Source organism: Periplaneta americana, chromosome 10, assembly GCF_040183065.1.
Source record: "Periplaneta americana isolate PAMFEO1 chromosome 10, P.americana_PAMFEO1_priV1, whole genome shotgun sequence".
NCBI classification, from domain to species: Eukaryota; Metazoa; Arthropoda; class Insecta; order Blattodea; family Blattidae; genus Periplaneta; species Periplaneta americana.
In genome coordinates, this window is record NC_091126.1 from 178,547,534 (window position 1) to 178,568,583 (window position 21,050).

At 38.6% G+C, this 21,050-nt stretch overlaps 1 protein-coding gene across 14 annotated transcripts in view; it reads left to right on the forward strand.

The window, feature by feature from the left end:
- Window positions 1–21,050, forward strand: part of PMCA (plasma membrane calcium-transporting ATPase 3) — an 805,979-nt gene that overhangs the window by 228,455 nt on the left and 556,474 nt on the right. For 11 of the 14 annotated variants that reach the window (XM_069838536.1, XM_069838538.1, XM_069838535.1 and 8 more), the window contains exon 1: window positions 20,155–20,336. The exons of the other annotated variants lie outside the window; for them this stretch is intronic. The gene's annotated coding sequence lies outside the window, so the exon portion shown is untranslated. Of the gene's footprint in view, window positions 1–20,154; window positions 20,337–21,050 lie in introns of those variants that run through there. 14 annotated transcript variants of the gene reach the window in all.

Here is a 21,050-nt window from a genome sequence, read left to right on the forward strand (position 1 = left end):
AGTTGGCATAGCGCTGGCCTTCTATGCCCAACGTTGCGGGTTCGATCCCGGGCCAGGTCGATGGCATTTAAGTGTGCTTAAATGCGACAGGCTTATGTCAGTAGATTTACTGGCATGTAAAAAAACTCCTGCGGGACAAAATTTCGGCACATCCGGCGACGCTGATACAACCTCTGCAGTTGCGAGCGTCGTTAAATAAAACATAACATTTAAAACATTTCACGATAAAGCAAGATTCTACGTTTTCTATAAATGCACTCTTGCTAATTCTCCCAAGTTTTTAGGATCCATTGTTTTTATAGAATTACAGATTTCAGTATGAACACCTCATCCTTCGCGTCCATTTTGCCACTGTGAGTAGACTTACTGCACCTGCAAGCGCTCGAAAAAGCTGTTGAGTTGAGATAGACCGTTCTTTTATTCCAAGTTCAGTGTCGGAAGAAGCCCCAAAATAAAATTCCTACAATTCGAAACGCACTTTGAAAATGTGTACTCAGCTAGGCCTATACGTTATGAAAAGAAATTATGCACAAAAATGAATTGCAATACAAACGGTGAGATACAAATAAATGGTGTAACATATAGCTTAAAATTTTATATTTGGTTATTAGCTGCTTTGACAGCTCAATTGGCAAAGTTGTATTTAAAGTGGACAAAGTCAAGATTCTGAGGATTTTTCTCTAGCTTCTCTCGTTTCAGTTCATCCTCATTCTATCAACACTCTCCACAATTCCTTTTTAATTAACATAAAACTCTAAAAAAAATAGATCATCTGCTCTGCTTGCGTGACGCAGAATCGGCCGTTCGCCGTGGTGGGTGTTTTACGATGTTTATCCCAAGATTCATAGATGATGGCAGTGCTGATAGATTATACAAGACTCGTAGATTTGTATAAGAAGAATAGACGTGCCCCAGACGGGGATGTGACGACTGATACAGATGCAAACCTCCATCAGAAGAATTTGATAGGAATGCGCCATGCAGCACATCGCGACTGCATATGGCTGAATTGCTTAGGGATGCTCCATGCCATGTCCGATGAACGTCTCTATGTTGTACCGTTAATTCAGCCTTTCTACTCGTTAATGACTAAAATCCTGATGCGTCACGCTTTATACTGTGGTAGAGGCAGATTGATAGCTTGTAATCTACAATTTAACTAAACCATTGCCTGCCATAAACTGAGTTGTGCTACGGTAATCCGGTACCATAAAGAGGTGTGATAGCAGAGTTCATATGTGGTGCACAGGTCTAGCTAATGGGAAGTGAAGGATAGCGTAGAGCAGGGTCGTCAGCACAGAGCACGCTGGGGCTAGTCTCTCTTACCCGCGGAAAACGCAGTGCACTAGGGTGCACTCCGTAGCTGCTAGCGGGTATGCTCTTTATCTCTCCCTGTTGCACGACAGTGCACACGGGACAGCACCGCGTACACTTTGCACATTTCAGCGAGTGCTGACGACCACTGGCGTAGAGCTATGTCAAGAACGTGTGCTCCAACAGCTTCAAATGCAGATATTACGCTACTTATTGATAGTGTTTTGTGCATCGGCAGCCTGTGTTTCATTTAAGCTTCCTTTACCGGTACCCAGCCGAGTACAAATTTTTAAGATCATCTTCGATGTTACGATTTTGGAAGTATTCTTTGTTAGACATCAACAAATTATGACACAGAAATAGACCCGGTTATTCTACCGTGCTCTGGACCTTTACATACAAGTTCTATAATTAGGACAAATGAGTACGATCAGAGGAGTCAGAGCTAACAACCCGAAATCTTTATGCGCACTCATTTGCCCTGATGATGGAACCTATATGTTGTACGTACATGTTAAGATACACGAAGAATTCTCAAAGTCTACATCTGAACACGTTCACCGTGAAAGCATAAAAATTCGTCTATATTGCTTTCGCTGTAAGAAATATCCTAATGTAAACATAAGCACGTTGCTGTCATACCCGTGATTGGCTCCCAGTCGAAAAACTCACATGACGCAGGAAAATATAGTTCGTATTTGGAAACCACAATCTTGTATTATTTGAAAATAAAAAATTGAATTCTAGTTGTTAAATACGATGAAACGTTTAACTTCACTCATATGTAAAACGCTAAGTAAAAGAAAAGCTACTTTTATATTTTGTTATGTGCTATGAACGCGGATTAATATCAACAGTAATACCGAGGTAGTCTGTTCTTGTAACAAGCTGGCGTCACTTGAGTTAGTAGTTGATCACGTAAGCACGTGGTATTGAAGTATGGCTTGTGTATCCTCAACTGTCCATTGTGAATACATAAGACTCAAAAATAATTTTATTACAGTAATTATAAAGTAAATGTTTCCTAAGCAAACGAATGCATGGTAGTGAGGTTAGGCCTACTTGATGAGTAACGGGAAATGTTTAACATGAAACAGAATGTCCAACAGTAGGCGGGAACACGTACTGAGAATCTATGGCGCCAAACAGCGGCCAATGAAGCCTCATTTCAGTCACGTGCTATTGTTTACATTAGGATTTTTCTTACAGCGAAAAGATTATAGATCAGCGTTGTCAGACAGAAACTAAACGGAGCTGAGCGCTCCACTAGACTCGTTGCGTGCTCCGATGTTTCCACAGACATAAGCAAGTTCACGCTCCGATCTCGCTCCACAGCCGGTTTTGGAGCTTACAACTCTGACACTACAGGTCTAGATGATGACACAATGTTACAGCTTCTGTGACAAAGTAAAGATAGACCTTCGTTTAGGATAGATCTATTTCTGAGTCCTTCAGATATTTAGTATGAATTCCTTCCGAAGAGAAGTGACTCCTAGGGTAGTGTCGAATACGTACTTCATATAAAAGCATACTTTCCCTGCATTAGAGAAAATTGAGACAAAATTGCCACACCATTTTTGCCTCGTACTATTTCAGATTGAGGACAAATTTTTGGGAAAAATTTTCCGTTCCCAGTTAATTCTCCTGTACTTCAGTTCCGCTATGTTCCCGCCTCTGGACGACATCTGTATAAGAAACTAGATAAGCATTGTTACTTTTCTCGCTGCTGTGGCTCGCTGTAGCCGCAGAGATTGAGAGCTCCGCGATCCTGGGCAATGTAGCCCTCTCTTCACTGTAAACAATTTATGAATGCCGTCTTCAATTGACATCAATTGACTTAAGTGTCTCTCCACCTCTGTCTGTTAAGATATCTTCAGAAGGGTTTAGCGGATGCCAGGACATTTAGTAGAAATTGAAACGATGGACAAACAAAATTTATCGGGTATACTGCCTCGGCTTCATATTCAGAAAACTCTATTCACGAGTCTAACTCTCAATGCATTTTATTTTTGTATTTCAGTTATGTTATAGAAAATATATATTTTATATAATTCGTAGTTATACACTGCTCTTGTCTTATCAACACAATCTGTAGCATATGAGTATAAAAACGGTCAGCGCGTCTGGCCCTGAAACTAGGTGGCCCGGGTTCGAATACCGGTCGGGGCAAGTTACCTGGTTGAGGTTTTTTCTGGGGTTTTCCCTCAACCCAATACGAGCAAATGCTGGGTAACTTTCGGTGCTGGACCCCGGACTCATTTCACCGGCATTATGACCTTCATTGCATTCAGACGCTAAATAACCTAGATGTTGATACAGCGTCGTAAAATAACCCAATAAAATAAAAAAGAGTATAAAAGCGAGTTTTAGGGGTAGTAAAATGTTTCTTCATCTTCGTAGAATCAGGTTGTTCACACTATTTCTGCCTGGATTTATGTTCATAGTTCTTTCCAGAATTATAACACGATTACCTTTATGTTTTTTACTTCGCCGTCTATTACCGTGTCTACTTCTCTCTCTGTCTTCCCAGAATTGTCATAATTCCATGTTCTGTACGCTCATGTATTACTATGCCCATTTCTTTCCGTATATTTCCAAAATTAGAATATTCTCTCTTCCGCCTAATTCTAGGCTCTAGTTCTGAGCTTACCTTTCTTACATTATTATCAAAATTAGGCTATGATTGCCTTCCGTCTTCATCACCAGCAAAAAAGGCATTTTTTCTATTCAACATTTATCTTTATGTAATTGTGACATATGCTTTCTACAAAATACTTTTTATCGCTACTCTACCTGCATTTGTGCCCTACCTGTAACCCGCAGAATTTTTTCAGCATTTTTCCTCATGTCAGTGACTTTTTCTAAGTGTAGATTTATATTGAACTTCAGGAGGAAGCTTATAAGAACTTTTTACTCAGAACAACCCCTAAAATAGTTGCTATGTTTCTGTATGTGCGCCGTCTTCGTGTTTCTCATCTAAGCGGTCAGTGATTAAATTTCCATACGCAGGACTCGGTATGTCCTTTGTTCTTTGCTCTTCTGTGTTGTTACCAAATTTAAAACCCATCAAACGGATCTGTATTTAAAACGAATAGGTAATTACGGATTACTGTTTAAAATTGCAAATACGATTTTATACTAATTTATCTCAAAGTTACAAACGTCATTTGCCATCCTCGTATCATTACTTAGCTTATTTTAAAATTGAAATTTGCAAATTTGCCGCACTAATTTGTCGTACTGTTCTATACATTCAAAATAATGATATTGCATAATAAAGAAGCAAATCTGCAGAATTATTGAAACTTAATAAATGACTTGCTAATCACATTAGTATTAATAATACAATAATTACATGGGCTTAGACTAATTGCACATCATATGATCTCCGGGAAATTATTAACTATTTCATTAACGGTATTTGGATGTCGGACATACCGTAGATCATAGCTATGCGATTAATTTGCTTCCGAACAGCAATTGCCCAAGAGACTTCGCCTATAATTGATCTACCTTATATACAAAATTCAAAATTTCATTTCTGTTACGCAACATTAACACCTTCCAGGTATGAATGTATTATTTGAGGCACGTATTTCACTGCAAACCCAGCGCTCTCCAACCATTCCTATTTTCGCATTCGTCTTAGTCTCCGCATATGATCCTTCTATCTTCAATTTATTTCAATTTATGTTTTAATTAACGACGCTTGCGACTGCAGAGGTTATATCAGCGTCGCCAGATGTGCCGGAATTTTGTCCCGCAGGAGTTCTTTTACATGCCAGTAAATCTACCTACATAAGCCTGTCGCATTTAAGCACACTTAAAGGCCATCGACCTGGCCCGGGATCGAACCCGCAAACTTGGCCATAGAAGGCCAGCGTTATACCAACTCGCCAACCAGGTCGACTCCTTCTATCTTAATGTTATATTTCATCTGATATCTTCTTCTGCCCCGACTGTTACGTTCACCATTCCTTCCAGTGCATCCTTAAGTAGAGTTTCCTTTTAGCCAGTCACCCAGTCAATTCTTTTTTCCCTTCCTGATCAGTTTCAGAATTATTCTTTCTTCACCCACTCTTCCTAGCACAACTTCATTCCCTATTCTGTCTGCCCATTTACACGCTACATTCTTCTCCATATCCAGATTTCAAATGCTTCTAGTCGTTTCACTTCATCGTAATAACTAAGTTTCTTGTCCATAAAATGTCACACTCCACAGAAAGCACTTCACAAGTCTCTTCCTTAATTCTTTTTCTAGAGGTTCTTAGAAGATCCTTCTTTCGTATTAAAAGCCTCCCTTGCCATTGCTAAACTTCTTCTGACTTCCTGGCAGCAGCTCATGTTACTACTTTGTACACACCAATTTCAAGCCATCCACTTGTTCCACTGCCTCATCTCCAATGCGCAAGTTTACCTTCCTTCGCTTTCTTCCGATACTAATGTCTTCGTGTTGTTCTTCCATACTGCTCACATGTCATTGAGCTCCATTAGCATATGTTTTAGTATAATCTCCTCTTCTGCTAACAACGATATATCATCAGCAAATCTTATGTTCATTGTTCTTCCTCCTATCATCTCTCACATGTGAAAACAATTCAGATGTTGAACAGGATATGTAATAATAGGTCGCATTCCTCTCCCTTTGACATTTCTTCCCCTCTACTGACTTTGACCCATTGTTTCACATAGATATTACAGAATAGCCTCCTCTCTTTCGACTCCACACAAGTTTTCTTCAGGATCGCCATACGTTTATCCCAGTCCACTCTGTCAGAAGCCTTACCAAGTCCGAAAACCTTCATACTGTACACTTCTATATTTTCCTTTAGGTATCTTTCGCCGATTGTCCGAAGCAATCCAATTACATCTCTCGTGCTTTTTCCCTTTCTGTAGCAAAATTGTTTTTCTTCAAACATTGCTTCCATCTCGGAATATAAACATCAATTCAGTATTCGCAAGAGAATCTTCGTCGTGTGCGATATGAGGCTGATAATCCTGAACGGGTTCCATTTCTTAGCATTCTTATTTTTTCTTCGATATTGACAGGAACACTTTCTCGCCTGTCTCATATGTTTCGTTGCATAATGATAGAATTTTCCTCTTTTCGTCACCCATGTATTTAATTAATTCGATAAGGATTCCATCAACTCCTGTGGCTATCCCATTCTTCATATCGCTGAGTTCTAGATAAAAATCTTCTCTTAGAAATGGAACTCCTTTTTTTCTTTTGTCTTCTGACGACTGCTTCATCTCCTGTGGCTAAGTTATCTGGAAGATTCTTTGTCTCATATAACTCTTCTACATATTTCGTCCAGCTCTCCAGTATTCCATGTTTGTCTGTTATTTCATTAACAATTTCGTATTCTATCAAACAAATGGATTGCCTCTTCTTATTCGTGAAGTCTATACACTTTATTCGCGGTATATTAAATCATATTTTCCGTTTCTTTATAGATCCTCATTTCTTTACGATTCTCTCTCATCCAGTCTTGCTTCGCCTTATCAGCTTCTCTTCTTAGTTCGTTGTTAAATTTCCTTTACTTCTTCTACCTCTTTCTGTTTTGATATTTCTTCATTTTCTTCTTTCTTCCAGCTTCTTCAAAATCTTCCTTGTTACCCAAGTTTTCACTCAGATATATTTTAAATACGAGGCGCATCCACAAAGTAAGTTTCCCAATTTAAAAATAAAAGAACACACACTTTCAGGAAAACATTTATTGGCAACAGGTACAGCAATGTTTCAGCTATTTTTCAACATAGCCACCATCAGAATTGAGACACTTGTCGTATCGTGGGATCAACTTTTGTATCCCTCTCTCGTAGAACTCTGCCGTCTGTGAATGGAACCAGCGTGTGACAGACGTCTTCAGCTCTTCGTCGTTGCCAAAACGCTCACCGGAGGACAGGAATTTCTTGAGGTGCAAGAAAACGTGAAAATCGCTGGGAGCAAGATCAGGACTGTAGGGTGGATGATCAAACAACTCCCAGCCAAATTCCGTCAAAACAGCTGCTGTGCGCCGAGCCGTATGTGGACGAGCATTGGCATGGAGGAGCACTACACCTGCAGTAAGCATTCCACGCCTCTTGTTTTGAATGGCACGTCGCAATTTTCGCAGTATTTCACAGTAATGTTCAGCGTTCACTGTTTCACCTCTTGGAAGGAAGTCAATGAGCAGAATGCCCTTCCTGACCCAGAACACAGTGCACATCACTTTCCGTACCGACAGCGTCTGTTTGAATTTCGTCCTGACCGGAGATCCACTATGCCGCCAATGCATTGACTGCTGCTTGGTTTCCGGGGTGAAGTGCGAAATCCAAGTTTCATCGCCCGTGACGATCCTGTCGAGGAACTCGTCGCCGTCATCGTGATACCGTTGCAGAAATGTCAGTGCTGCTCCTAAACGTTGCATTTTGTGTTCGGGTGTCAGGTTTCTCGGCACCCACCTGGCACACACTTTTTTGAACAGCAGGTGCTTAGTGACAATCTCATGCAACAAGGATCGCGATATCTGCGGAAAATGGCTGCTCAGCTCCGTAATCGTGAAGCGACGGTTCTCCATAATACACTGCCGCACCAGCTCAACACGATCATCATTGATGAGGGACGGTCGCCCACTGCGCTCTTAATCATGGACACTTTGACGACCTTCGGAAAACTGTCTACACCAGCGACGCACCATCTGCTTACTCATGATGTTCGGCCCATAGACCTGACAGAGCTGCCGATGAATTTCAATTGGCGCAATGATTTGTGCATGAAAGAACTTTATCACCGACCGAACCTCGCAGGCGGCGGGAGAAGGAATAAGAGCTTCCATTTCGGACCACTGCTGCCACGCTACTAGCACCAGGCGGGACCTGTCCGGCTGGCATATGATTGATACGTCATAGATCTGTTACGCATGCGCAATTGACACGGCTAATTACGTTTACTTTCAAGGGGAAAAAATCGGGAAACTTACTTTGTGGATGCGCCTCGTATGTCACTCTCTTTGAACTTCATTCCTTGTAGTGCATAGAATAGATATGCATTTTGTATTTATTTAATTAAAATGTAAGATTTTTTAGAGTGCCAGGTCTACATAGGCTTCTAACTTTCCAAGTCGCTAAAAACATCCCATGTGTCTTATGTATTTCGCAAACATATTCGTTTCCTTGAGACGGTCCGGGTTATTTGTTTAGTATTTTACAATTCATTTTATATATCAATATGCCTGGTAAATTATTAATAAGTATTTAATGAATATGTCTTAAGATTGAAATTCATTAAATACTTATTAATTATTTGTTTAGGCTTCTCGACAGGCTTTTTTTTTTTGCAAATGTGGAAGTGTCAATCCCGCGACCCAACCCCCAACCTGGAGGACCAGGAATTTGTAATCGAGGTTATCCTTCCCTAATCTTTGGAGAGCCAACGCCCTATACTGCAATGCAGCAGCACCTAGTTTCGGTGTACCCCGGATATTTTATTTTCCCGGTACCTGCCTGACATAATATCTGATGAGCATTCCCCTATCCACACGTAGAGAGCAGCAACCCCACACTGGCAAATATTTTCATTCTCATATGACTTTAAATGACGTTTCTACAAAATAAATCACAAATATGCGTGAGTTAGCATTGGTAGAAGGTAAGAAACAAAAGTCTTCAAAACTCGTAACACTTATGAGAAAGTCTGTCGTCTTTATTACACCAATTTTTCTTTTGTAATCTTTCCTTTGTTTGCCGGACGTGCTGATTTAAAATCTCAAAATAATCTCCACCAACACTTTAAAATTATTTTCTATTCACTAAATCACAATAATAACATAATTTCATGTGTTGAATGGAGGTTATAGGGTTTTGAATTCTTGAGCAAGAAGTCGCCTAATAAACTACGCGCACCTGATATAATATTTACATCTGGCTGTAACGTGTACCTTCTAGAACGTCTATTTCACGTTCTTATCTGTTTCAGGGTAAATATGCGTGTGGTTAAATAATTTATTTCCCGTAAAATTACACGATGACGTTTTCCTTGATCCCGTATAAACGAAAGCGAAGCACATATACTCACGTTGGCTGTCAGTGTTTACAATCCATCTCAAGGGCTAGCTGTTTTTTACTTTTATTTTCTCATCGTAGGAGGTATTGTAGTGTTGTGAAAAATCAACTTAAGTTTCCACTGTAATACACGTTTCACATTGGTCATATCGAAATAGCTTGATCATTCTATTTGTGTGCGATTTCGGACTTTGTTCATATCCAATATCTGCAAGTCAGTTTTTTTCGGAAATGGTGGACATCTAATATAGTGATGTTTAATGCAGAATAGCCTACAGTACGCTAATGGGTTTCCTTTGAAATCAGAAATGCCCAACGATGGTCCAGCCCAACTCAAAATATATACCAGGTATGCTCAAAATTGTAAAAGCGCCGATTACACGGATGATGCTGCCCTGCATAACACACAGTGTACGGACTGGGCTCCACAACTACATTGTAGCACCGCCCGTGGCATCGCTCTCACTGTCTTACACGGATAATAACTATCTCATAGTACGTAGAATAAAGTGACAAACGAAGAGTCCATACCTGTGGAGTAACGGTTAGCGCGTCTGACCGCGAAACCAGGTGGCCCGTGTTCGATTCCCGGTCGGGATAATTTACTTGGTTGAGGTTTTTTCCGAGGTTTTCCCTCAACCCAATAACTTTCGGTGCTGGACCCCGGACTCATGTCACCGGCATTATCACTTTCATCTCATTCATACGCTAAATAACCTGAGATGTTGATAAAGCGTCGTAAAATACCCTACTAAAAAAACCAACGCAGAGGTGAAGTTAGGATGGAGGGAAAACAATTTTCATCAAATAAAACAACTTGTACTTATCGTTGCAAAATTTCATTGAACTTTCCGAACAGATGAATTTACATGTACTTAGTGAAGAAACATTTTCTGAAAAGAACTACGATCATTGTCCAATCCCAAATTCTCATGAATTTAGAGCCAAATTATTTGCTACATAGGCCTAATTATCTGTACATTCATAACATCAACTGACGGACTGGTTGTCTTCCTGTCGATGCAGTGCATGTCTCTGCAATCACGGCAGGGTGCAAAAGCTCAAAAACCCCATGCCGCATTGGGCACCGTGAACATCTCGCCACACTACACAAGAGCTCTTATAATTTACGTCCCTTGCTAAACAAAAACATCCCCTACAGTAGTCACACTTCGAAACAGATGATTCATACTGCTAAGAGTCTGTGGAAATGAAACAAGCCAGACATCTCCCTCGGGATTTCTTCCTGCGATATTCTCTGTACACTGCAACCCGCTCTGCACTTACTCTGTTTGATATATCCTTTGGATCATTAATTAACCGACGTTTCAAGCTACGAGAAGGAATATGTTTTCGTTGAATATTCTGTTTCCTTATCTCCTCTCCTGCAGCCATCGTATTTGCGTTGAAAACCTTACATTTCTTTGCTTTTGTGGTATTTCCGCACACGTCGATGGATTGAAGATTCAAGGAGAGCGTAATATGAAGAGTTGGCGCAGCTTTTGCGTCTCAAGAAATAATGTAACAGCACTCCTAATGTAGTTTACTTGAGTAGTTCTGCAATTTGGAATATTAATAACGCTATTTAAAATAATGTTAATTGTTTCTTTAACGATACCGCATCAACTGCCAATGGAATTGGCGATAATGAGATGTTACTTTTGACAGATGAGTCATGGCATTCATTACATGACGTTGGCTCTAATGTTACGGAAATTCTCGGAAAAGACAGAAAGGAGGACTGAAACGCATGCGTAAGTGCCGTCAACGAGTAGGCCTACATGACGCTCTCGCTAACCATTAGACTACCATTTGGTATTGTTTACGTTGACCAAGAATGTTTTAAATTTATACCTCGTATGCTTTCAACTGAAAGGTCCGGGGTTCGATCCCGAGTGGTGACGGGGTTTTTTCTCGTTGCCAAACTTTCAGAACGGCCCCGAGGTTCGCTCAGCCTCCTATAAAATTGAGTACCGGGTCTTTCCCGGGGGTAAAAGGCGGTCAGAGCGTGGTGCCGACCACACCACCTCATTCTAGTGCCGTAGTCATGGAAAGCATGGAGCTCTACCTCCATGCCCCACAAGTGCCTTCATGGCATATGACGGGGATACCTTTACCCTTACTTTTTATGTGTATGAATCAATCAGCCTATATTATATTTTTATTCTATAAGATAATTGTGGAATATATATTTTTTCATAAATTGTCGTACTTTATTCACGTACGATATTATTCTTCTCTATGTTAATATTATATTACATAATTTCATTGCAGCTGTAATTTTAATTCTAGTTCACATTTTATTTTATTTTCTATATTTCTCTTATATTAATATATTATATTATATAATTTCGCTGTACCTGTAATTTTAATTTTAGTTCCTATTTTAATTTATTTTGTATATTGTCTTATAGGCCTATTAATAATATATCTGAACTGCGACCGAACACGAGCGCTGCTCATTCGGTCCTCGAACTTTTTAATATTACTGTAGGCTATCTTTTTTTTATGTTGATTGTATTATTTTATTTCTATTTCTAGTGTTGTAATTATGTTCTGTATTCTGTACATTTAAATTTAAATAACAATATATAAACTTCCATTAGTAAAGATACGTTTCTCTTATTGTTGATGGATTGTTATTTATTCTATTGCGGAACATTTCTTTCTTCCCCCGCAAATTTCTCCTTAGAATAAATGGGCTTACTGCAGCTTCGGACCGGGGAAACAAGTCTTTCAAAGGAAGAAGAAGAAGGCTAAATAGGCTATCGGAATAATATTATATTCCATATTGTAGGCTATATAAGAAAATAAATATAAGTTATAAGCAGCACATGAGCATTGTTGTCGCTGACATCATTATACGCTGCATTTAGCGCTGCAAATGGATCCAAATAATGGAAAGTAGTTATTAAACCATTGCACGTTTTTTCAAATTAGTATATTAATTTTGAGTTAGGACATGTAAGACTACACTCCTACACTAGAGACAATCACACAGTGTTTCCTGGAATGCATGAGACTAGTACCAGAGGGCTCAATGACAGGGATAGTAACTGTGTCAATCTTCAATGGTTTATATATATATATATATATATATATATATATATATATATATATCACAGGATAAATATTTAAATTATTATTATTATTATTATTATTATTATTATTATTATTATTATTATTATTATTATTATTATACTTACTTAGTTACTTACAAATGGCTTTTAAGGAACCCGAAGGTTCATTGCCGCCCTCACATAAGCCCGCCAGCGGTCCCTATCCTGTGCAAGATTAATCCAGTCTCTATCATCATACCCCACCTCCCTCAAATCCATTTTAATATTATCCTTCCATCTACGTCTCGGCCTCCCTAAAGGCCTTTTTCCCTCCGGTCCCCCAACTAACACTCTATATGCATTTCTGTATTCGCCCATACGTGCTACATGCCCTGCCCATCTCAGACGTCTGGATTTAATGTTCCTAATTATGTCAGGTGAAGAATACAATGCGTGCAGTTCTGTATTGTGTAACTTTCTCCATTCTCCTGCAACTTCATCCCGCTTAGCCCCAGATATTTTCCTAAGCACCTTATTCTCAAACACCCTTAACCTATGTTCCTCTCTCAGAGTGACAGTCCACGTTTCACAACCATATAGAAGAACCGGTAATATAACTGTTTTATAAATTCTAACTTTCAGATTTTTGGACAGCAGACTGGATGATAAGAGCTTCTCAACCGAATAATAACACGCATTTCCCGTATTTATTCTGCGTTTAATTTCCTCCTGAGTGTTATTTATATATGTTACTGTTGCTCCAAGATACTTGAATTTTTCCACCTCTTCGAAGGATAAATCTCCAATTTTTATATTTCCATTTCGTACAATATTCTGGTCACGAGACATAATCATATACTTTGTCTTTTCAGGATTTACTTCCAAACCGATCGCTTTACTTGCTTCAAGTAAAATTTCCGTGTTTTCCCTAATCGTTTGTGTATTTTCTCCTAACATATTCACGTCATCTGCATAGACAAGAAACTGATGTAACCCGTTCAATTCCAAACCCTGCCTGTTATCCTGAACTTTCCTAATGACATATTCTAAAGTGAAGTTAAAAAGTAAAGGTAATAGTGCATCTCCCTGCTTTAGCCCGCAGTGAATTGGAAAAGCATCAGATAGAAACTGACCTATACGGACTCTGCTGTATGTTTCACTGAGACACACTTTAATTAATCGAACTAGTTTCTTGGGAATACCAAATTCAATAAGAATATCATATAATACTTCCCTCTTAACCGAGTCATATGCCTTTTTGAAATCTATGAATAACTGATGTTCTGTACCCTTATACTCCCATTTTTCTCCAATATCTGTCGAATACAAAAAATCTGATCAATAGTCGATCTATTACGCCGAAAACCGCACTGATGATCCCCAATAATTTCATCTACGTACGGAGTTAATCTTCTCAAAAGAATAGTGGACAAAATTTTATACGATGTCAACAAAAGTGATATTCCTCGAAAGTTACCACAGTTGGTTTTGTCCCCCTTTTTAAAAATAGGTACAATTATGGACTCCTTCCATTGTTCTGGTACAATTTCCTTTTCCCAGATAGCAAGTACAAGTTTATAAATTTCGCTTTATAATGCACTTCCACCCTCTTGTATTAATTCTGCTGGAATTTGATCGATACCTGGAGACTTGTACTTTTTCAGATTTTCTATCGCAATTTCGACTTCTGAAAGCGTGGGTTCGGGTATAAATGGCTCAGCAGTTTGTATTTCAATTTCGTCCCGATCATTTCTATTTGGCCTATGTACATTTAGTAGTTGCGCAAAATAGTTTTTCCATCTGTTTAGGATTGATGAGAGTCTGCAAGCAAGTCACCATTCTCATCCTTGATCACGTTTACCCTTGGCTGATATCCGTTCTTAAATTCCTTTATACCCTTATATAAATCTCGAATGTTTTTATTCTTACTATTTGTTTCTACCTCATTCAGTTTTTCCTTCAAGTAACCTCTCTTTTTATTCCTAAGTGTATGACTTGCTTCCCGTCTTTCATTGAAATAATTATCTCTCTTCTCCTCAACTGGATCCTGTAAGAATTTCAATTTTGCCTGTTTCCTTCTTTCTACTACCATGCAACAATCTTCATCATAATAACCTATGCTCTGCTCAGCTGCAATTTTGATACTATCTCTGATATTTTTCCACACGCTATTAACATCTAATTCTTTCTCAACTTCGTCGGAACTTTCTAAAGTGGCAAACCTATTCGAAATTTCGACCTGATAATTTTGCTTAGCTTCCTCGTCCTTTAATTTCAAAATATTGAATTTAGTAATACTAACTTGTTGCTCTACTCGCTTGGCTACTGATAATCTTTCTCTTAATTCTCCAATCACCAAATAATGGTCAGAATTACAGTCTGCACCCCTGAAAGTTCGAATATCTACTATACTAGTATGCCTCCGTTTATCTATCAAGATGTGATCTATTTGGTTGTGTGTCAATCCATCTGGAGATTATTCGCCGTGGCGTTGTGGTCTAAGGCATCCGCGTTACGGAATGCGCGCTAGTTCGAATCCTCATGATGGAAGAAATTATCTCATGATTTTCAGCCAGTGTATGGGGCCGGTGCCCATCCAGCATCGTGATGCACTTGGGGAACTAAGATAGGTAGCGAAATCTAGTTGCGAAAGCCAGCTATAACAGTAGGGGGGATCATCACGCTAACCACACGATACCTCCATTCTGGTTGGATGATCGTCCACCTCTGCTTCGGCATGAGAACGTGAGGCCAGTAGCTGGCTGGTCGGTCTGGGCCCTTCAATGGCTGTGGCGCCAAGGATTATTATTATTATTATTATTATTATTATTATTATTATTATTATTATTATTATTATTATTATTATTATTATTATTACTACTACTATTTCTTGTCAATGTTTATTATTGTCTCACTAACATTACTTATCTCACTTCCATTATTTACTTTTACTTTCATTATTCACTTTCATGTTGTTTTACGGTTAGATATTAATGTAATAACTATGTAAGCAATTGTATTCAATTAGAATTAGAGTCTGGCTGGGCTGAAGAGAAGGCCTACTGGCCTTAGTTCTGCCACATTAAATACATACATTATTAATTATTATGTCTTGACATTTATCAATACCATACTTAAAATACTAAAAAGCTTGTGCAAGGAGCTTCTGTCATTTGTTAATTTGTGGACAAACTCCTGTCCTTAAGGTCGTGATTTAATGCATTGTGTTTAGGACTCGTGTTACGGAATGCCCGCTGGTTCGATTTCTCACGTAGGAAAATATAGGCTATTATGTGTGTATCTAATGCCTACTCACTTCACTTCGTGATTCGGGTTCGGCATATTGCAGATAGATGGCAGAACTATGATTCATTTTAATGTGCACACCACTTCGGCGGGCCACGCTACATGATGTGTTTGTGAAAAGTTATGTCGTGTACTAGGGCGAGTGTATGTGTAAGTGTTCGTGTAAATGTAGTGTAGGGAATGGGTGAGGATGATGATGAAGGTGAGGAAAGGAGGAGGGAAAACCCGGTGCCGGCACGTATCGTACTCCTGTCGAAAAGTAACAAGGGAACCGCCAGGCTTAACGTCCCCATCCGACGGACGAATCACTATCAACAGTGACATATGCCTTCTCTTCATATGCACTGCGGAGAGATTTGAGATTTAACCTAGACATATTGGTGCACAATTTAGTGGTTATAAGTTGTGCACCGCTAACTCTCCTAGTCCCGAGGTAGAAATTTTACATGAAAATCTCTGACCCCGCCGGGAATCGAATCTGGGCCGGTTAGCCTAGAGGCAGACGAGCTACCTCAGAGTATAAAGATATTTTCTCATGAAATTTCGGCCAGTGTATAGGACTGGAGCCCACATTACATCGTAATAAATAGCGAAATCCGTTTACGACAGCCAGCTGTAACGGCTGGGGAGATCATCGTGCTAACGACACGATTGTTGGATGATCGTCCACCTCTGCGGAAGCACGTGGACGTGAGACCAGCAATCGACTGGTCGGCCCTGGCTCTTAGTGCACTTTTGCGTCATGGATAAATAAATAAATTTTTTATAATAATTAGGGCTATTTATTGAATTATTTATTTTGTCGATTTACTCATTCTTCAACATGTTCTTGAGTCGGTCTCAGAATGTCGTAGAGATTCCAATTACTTCAACTATCTCTCTTCTTCTTCTTCTTCGTCGATCATTCGAAGTTTTGTTTTCTGTTTCGTCTCTAAATAAGTATCTGTTTTATGTACTTACGTTCATTCTTTGAGCACAGCCAAGCCATTACTCTCTGAAATTGTTTATTGTATAATTTAGCTATATTGCATTGTTTCATTTGCTTTGTAAAAGGAGATTTGTTTATAATTCAAACGTAAAAAATACAGTTTTAATACGAGTTGCAATGCAAATTCTTAGTAAGCTGGGATGAAGCACTAAGGTGAAAATTAAAGAATTTTTTTTTATATAAAATAATTGCTCGTATGTCGTGGACAGAAAATAAAGGAACACCTGAAAAATAGACGAATGAATAATTTTAATTACAATGTCATAATAATGTACTAGGGGGAATATAAGACTGTGAAAGATTATGTGAAAATTGAAACTAACTTCGGAACAATCATTGACTTACTAGTCAAGCAAATAAATAGGCCTACATAAGTATAGAAAAGTGTCACAAAATGTTACAAAAGTATAATTATTTACATTGATGCTTTCGGGTCCTCTGTAGATCTGTATATTAAAATATTCGTTTCCCTGAAAACCAAACGAGTTATAAAATAATGTTGATCACTTCAACGTTCAAACAATTACGCTTGTCAGCTATGAGAGAATGAACCCCAGTGATGATTTTGAATATGACGTCACAAGGCGGAGCTGCGTGCGCGCACATGGGTGTTGTCTGTGGTATGTGCGTGCGTGCGTGTCATTCATTGATTCTTTGAGCTGTTTAGCTGCGCTATATCAACGGTGTGGGTTACTTCGCAACCAATAGAATCATGGGATGCCTATGACAGAGTCCAATATGAAGAAGGGGTCTAGAAGAAAGGGGCTAGACCTTACAATCGAGAGAATAATGAAATAATATAGGGAATTGTACATACGAAACTTTCTTCAGTGTATTTCAATTTTCACTGCTAATAATTGTGATCATGGAAAAATTGTAACATAACTTAGAATTAAAAGAAATGTTAGATCTTTACATGCTCTACAGTTACTAAATTTCCTAAATAAATTTCCCATATGACAAGGAATATAATAGACTTTAAAATGCACTCTTATTGTGTTAGGCAGTTTTACGTAGTAAGGCAACGATTAATCCAAGTATTCACAGTTACTTCGTACTACATTATAGAAGTGATAAATTTTATCATTTTCAGTTTTGTGCAATGATTGTAACAAAATCATTATGTAATCGCTATTTCAATAAGTGAAATAGTTATGGTTGTAATATGTTTACAGTATACTACTTCCACTTCCCACAGTAGATATTCCACTACAGTACATTTTAGATAAGGGCGCAAATAGCCATAGGAGCTGTCGAGCCCTTTTTAAACCCAACTAACTAACTAACTACTACAGTACATTCCACGAGCATAAATTCCGTAGCGGAAGTCGTGCGCAAATTTCACCTAAACTTAAAAATTTCCTGTACTAGGCTACTTTACTTAAGTTTCCGTAGTCCGTCGTAAAATTTAGCAGTCGTACATTGAATCATATAGACTCTACTTTCAGTATTCCCTTTCTGACCTGGGAGACCGTACACCGCACCTCACGGTTAAGAAAATATCCATGATATGTATGTTTTGTGTCTGTTTCCTGAAATTGCAGTTAGAAACGGGAATACAACTAAGATAAAAATAAATGAAATATGTTCACATCGATATATGAAAAGTAACGCAGCTAAACTTAGGAATTCTTTAGTAACTTGCTGAGAAATGACACTGACGTTAAATTGACAAAAATTTTGCAAGGTTGTGAAATCTTGTCAGTGGTATTAACTTCATTTCCAGTCTCAGGAAACTTTCAAACTAAAGAAGTGCTCATCGTCGTCCGGACTGTGAAGTGGCACAGCAGTATTTTAACATTGTTACTAGAAAAATTAAAATATTTCGGAATCTGTATAAGACATTGATTGTAAATATTTATCTACGTAACGTGTGTAAAGTGGAAACTTTACATGACTGAGAAGATTCTCAGCACACATCTCAGGCGAGAATACACAAAAAAAGTTCACGTCACGCAAGTTGTATGGACAGTTTTTATTAGCATGACAAGAAGCGCTTTTCTATTAGAAATTTATTCTACTGTCATAATAAAACATGGGAGAGAAGGGGACACATTTGAACAGTTTTTCTATTTACATTTTTACTCACATTCACTATAAATTTTTTGAACTTTAAATGCCACAGAATTATAAGACATTGCTTAATAAACACCTCAAAATTTTATATTTGCAGAAATTACATATATCTCAAGTCAGAACAAACTGTTGTAACATGTTCAAAACTGTGTCATGCATGGGATATTTTTGAACACGTATGGCGCACTTTTAAACAATGTCCAAATCATCTATTAAAGAAATAATTAACGCTAAAAAATATCATGTGACGGGCACTACTGTGGTTACATTGTTTTTTCTTTAAAACTACCGAAGTCCACTCCAAATTGTTTCGTTGTCATAGTGCGAGCACTTCCTCCTGAATTCTCCGGTTGTGTGAATTTCATGACAGTATCACCTGTCTTACACAGTCTTCAGTTTTAGGATATGCGAAGTCCCACGTTTGTCACAACCTCTACATAAACCTGACATTGTCCATCTACCTCTTCCACTTGTCCAACATACAGAACTTTAATTTCCTTTGTTGCATATTACGTCAAAAAAAATGTCATCGATGACATTTCTTTCTGCGGCTTCTATAATATGTTTTAGAGTTACACATAAACTTGACATTGTAGATGTAGCTCTTGATAGATTGGTGTTCTCATGTTTTAACATTAATAGTAATGGCATTGTTTCGATGGTGACAAGTGGTATGATATGTGAGGGGGTCAGAAGCAAAGGGTATAATTGCACTTAAGTTATTTGTGAGAAAATGTGGTTGAAACTACTTAAGATTTCGTAAATTCCGTGAAATTTTTTATTTCAGTTTTAGTGTGTGATGTGGTTAAAACATGTATCCCTTTGCCACTAAAATTTTTAAATGTTTTAACTTGCCCTGGATGCACTTAACTCATGTTTTTAGAAATGTCACTTGTACCCCTTTGCTTCTGGCCCCCTCATAATAGAGCACACATGACGTGTGTGTGCGATAAAGTAACTTCATTTCACGGTGTTCAGAATTGGCGTACTCTTCATATGCAAAAAAGTTTAGAAAAATTCCTACATTTTTATGGTAGTGAACAAAAAAATTATTGTATAAATTTGGAATTGCTGAGAAAACTACGAAATATTGTCTTTCATCTTGGTTTCAACACAAGATTTCCATTTGAAAAATCATACATTGCAAAAATCACGGTTATGAAAGAAACCCGTTTAGCACCCGTCCCGCCATTTTCTGTCTCCCCGTAACTGGTGCATCGACTATTAGAAAACCAATGGAATTAGTTTCATGTGCTTTTCTCTGTATCTAGCCGAGCTACCGATGCTGACTCGGCGCAAAGAGTGGCGCCATTGTAGTAGACATCCCAGGAGATAGGTGGCAGCACACGAACGCTGCAGAGTGGGTCTTCGGTACCCTCTCAGTGTGGGGAAGTGCGGGCTGGTGCGAGGGTCTTGGAGTGAGCTGTTGTGTATTGTGTATACTTTTCCTTCGAGCTTCTGTAGTCGCTTGTACCACAAATAGTCTAACGTGGAAACTAGCTTAGAGGACCGAGACTAGAGCTGGAGCATCAAGGATTATATTGTGTGTGAGTAGAAATGTTTCTCATTTCACTGTTAACTGCATTTACAGTATGAGGTCGCACTCCGTTCTTGTCTGCAACAGCTAGCAAATGCCTCGAAGCGATTTCAGTCGCCGGCCGCTTTCGTTGCGTTGGTGGCACATACAGTATTTTAGTACTCTCGTATTGACCGACCGACCACCCGCCCGCTCGCCGCCCGGTCAAATTTTCGTGAGTCTTGCCCTGTGACGTCACACGTCAACTTTGGCCTTTCGCGGTAAATAAATCTATGCCGGTTACGCGAATATTAATTAGTTAAAATTTGAGAGACTTTGTGGCATATTGTGTTTTGTGTGTGTATTGGTAGGTATTGAAATTTGGTACAAATAATTGTGTATTGTTACAAAATACACGAAATACAGCGGACTTCTGAAATTGCATTATTAGATTTCCGATACGTCACAGTTCGACTGGGATTCTGTGCCTGTTTAAGTGTGGTAAGGTGAAAGTTTTTCTTTTTTTAAACAACTTATGAAATATTTTTTACTGAACTGGGATAAACAACGGGAAAATTTCACTGACAGTTTTATCTTAAAATGCTAAAAAAGAGCAGATTTGTCTGTGTGTGTCGAATGCGCATCATGATGCTTAAGAAAAGGTACTTTTCAGTGCCAATAATTTATTTTGTGTGCAAAGGTTGGAATTTTTAAGTAAGAGGTAAAGGAAGGAATCCGTGTTCTG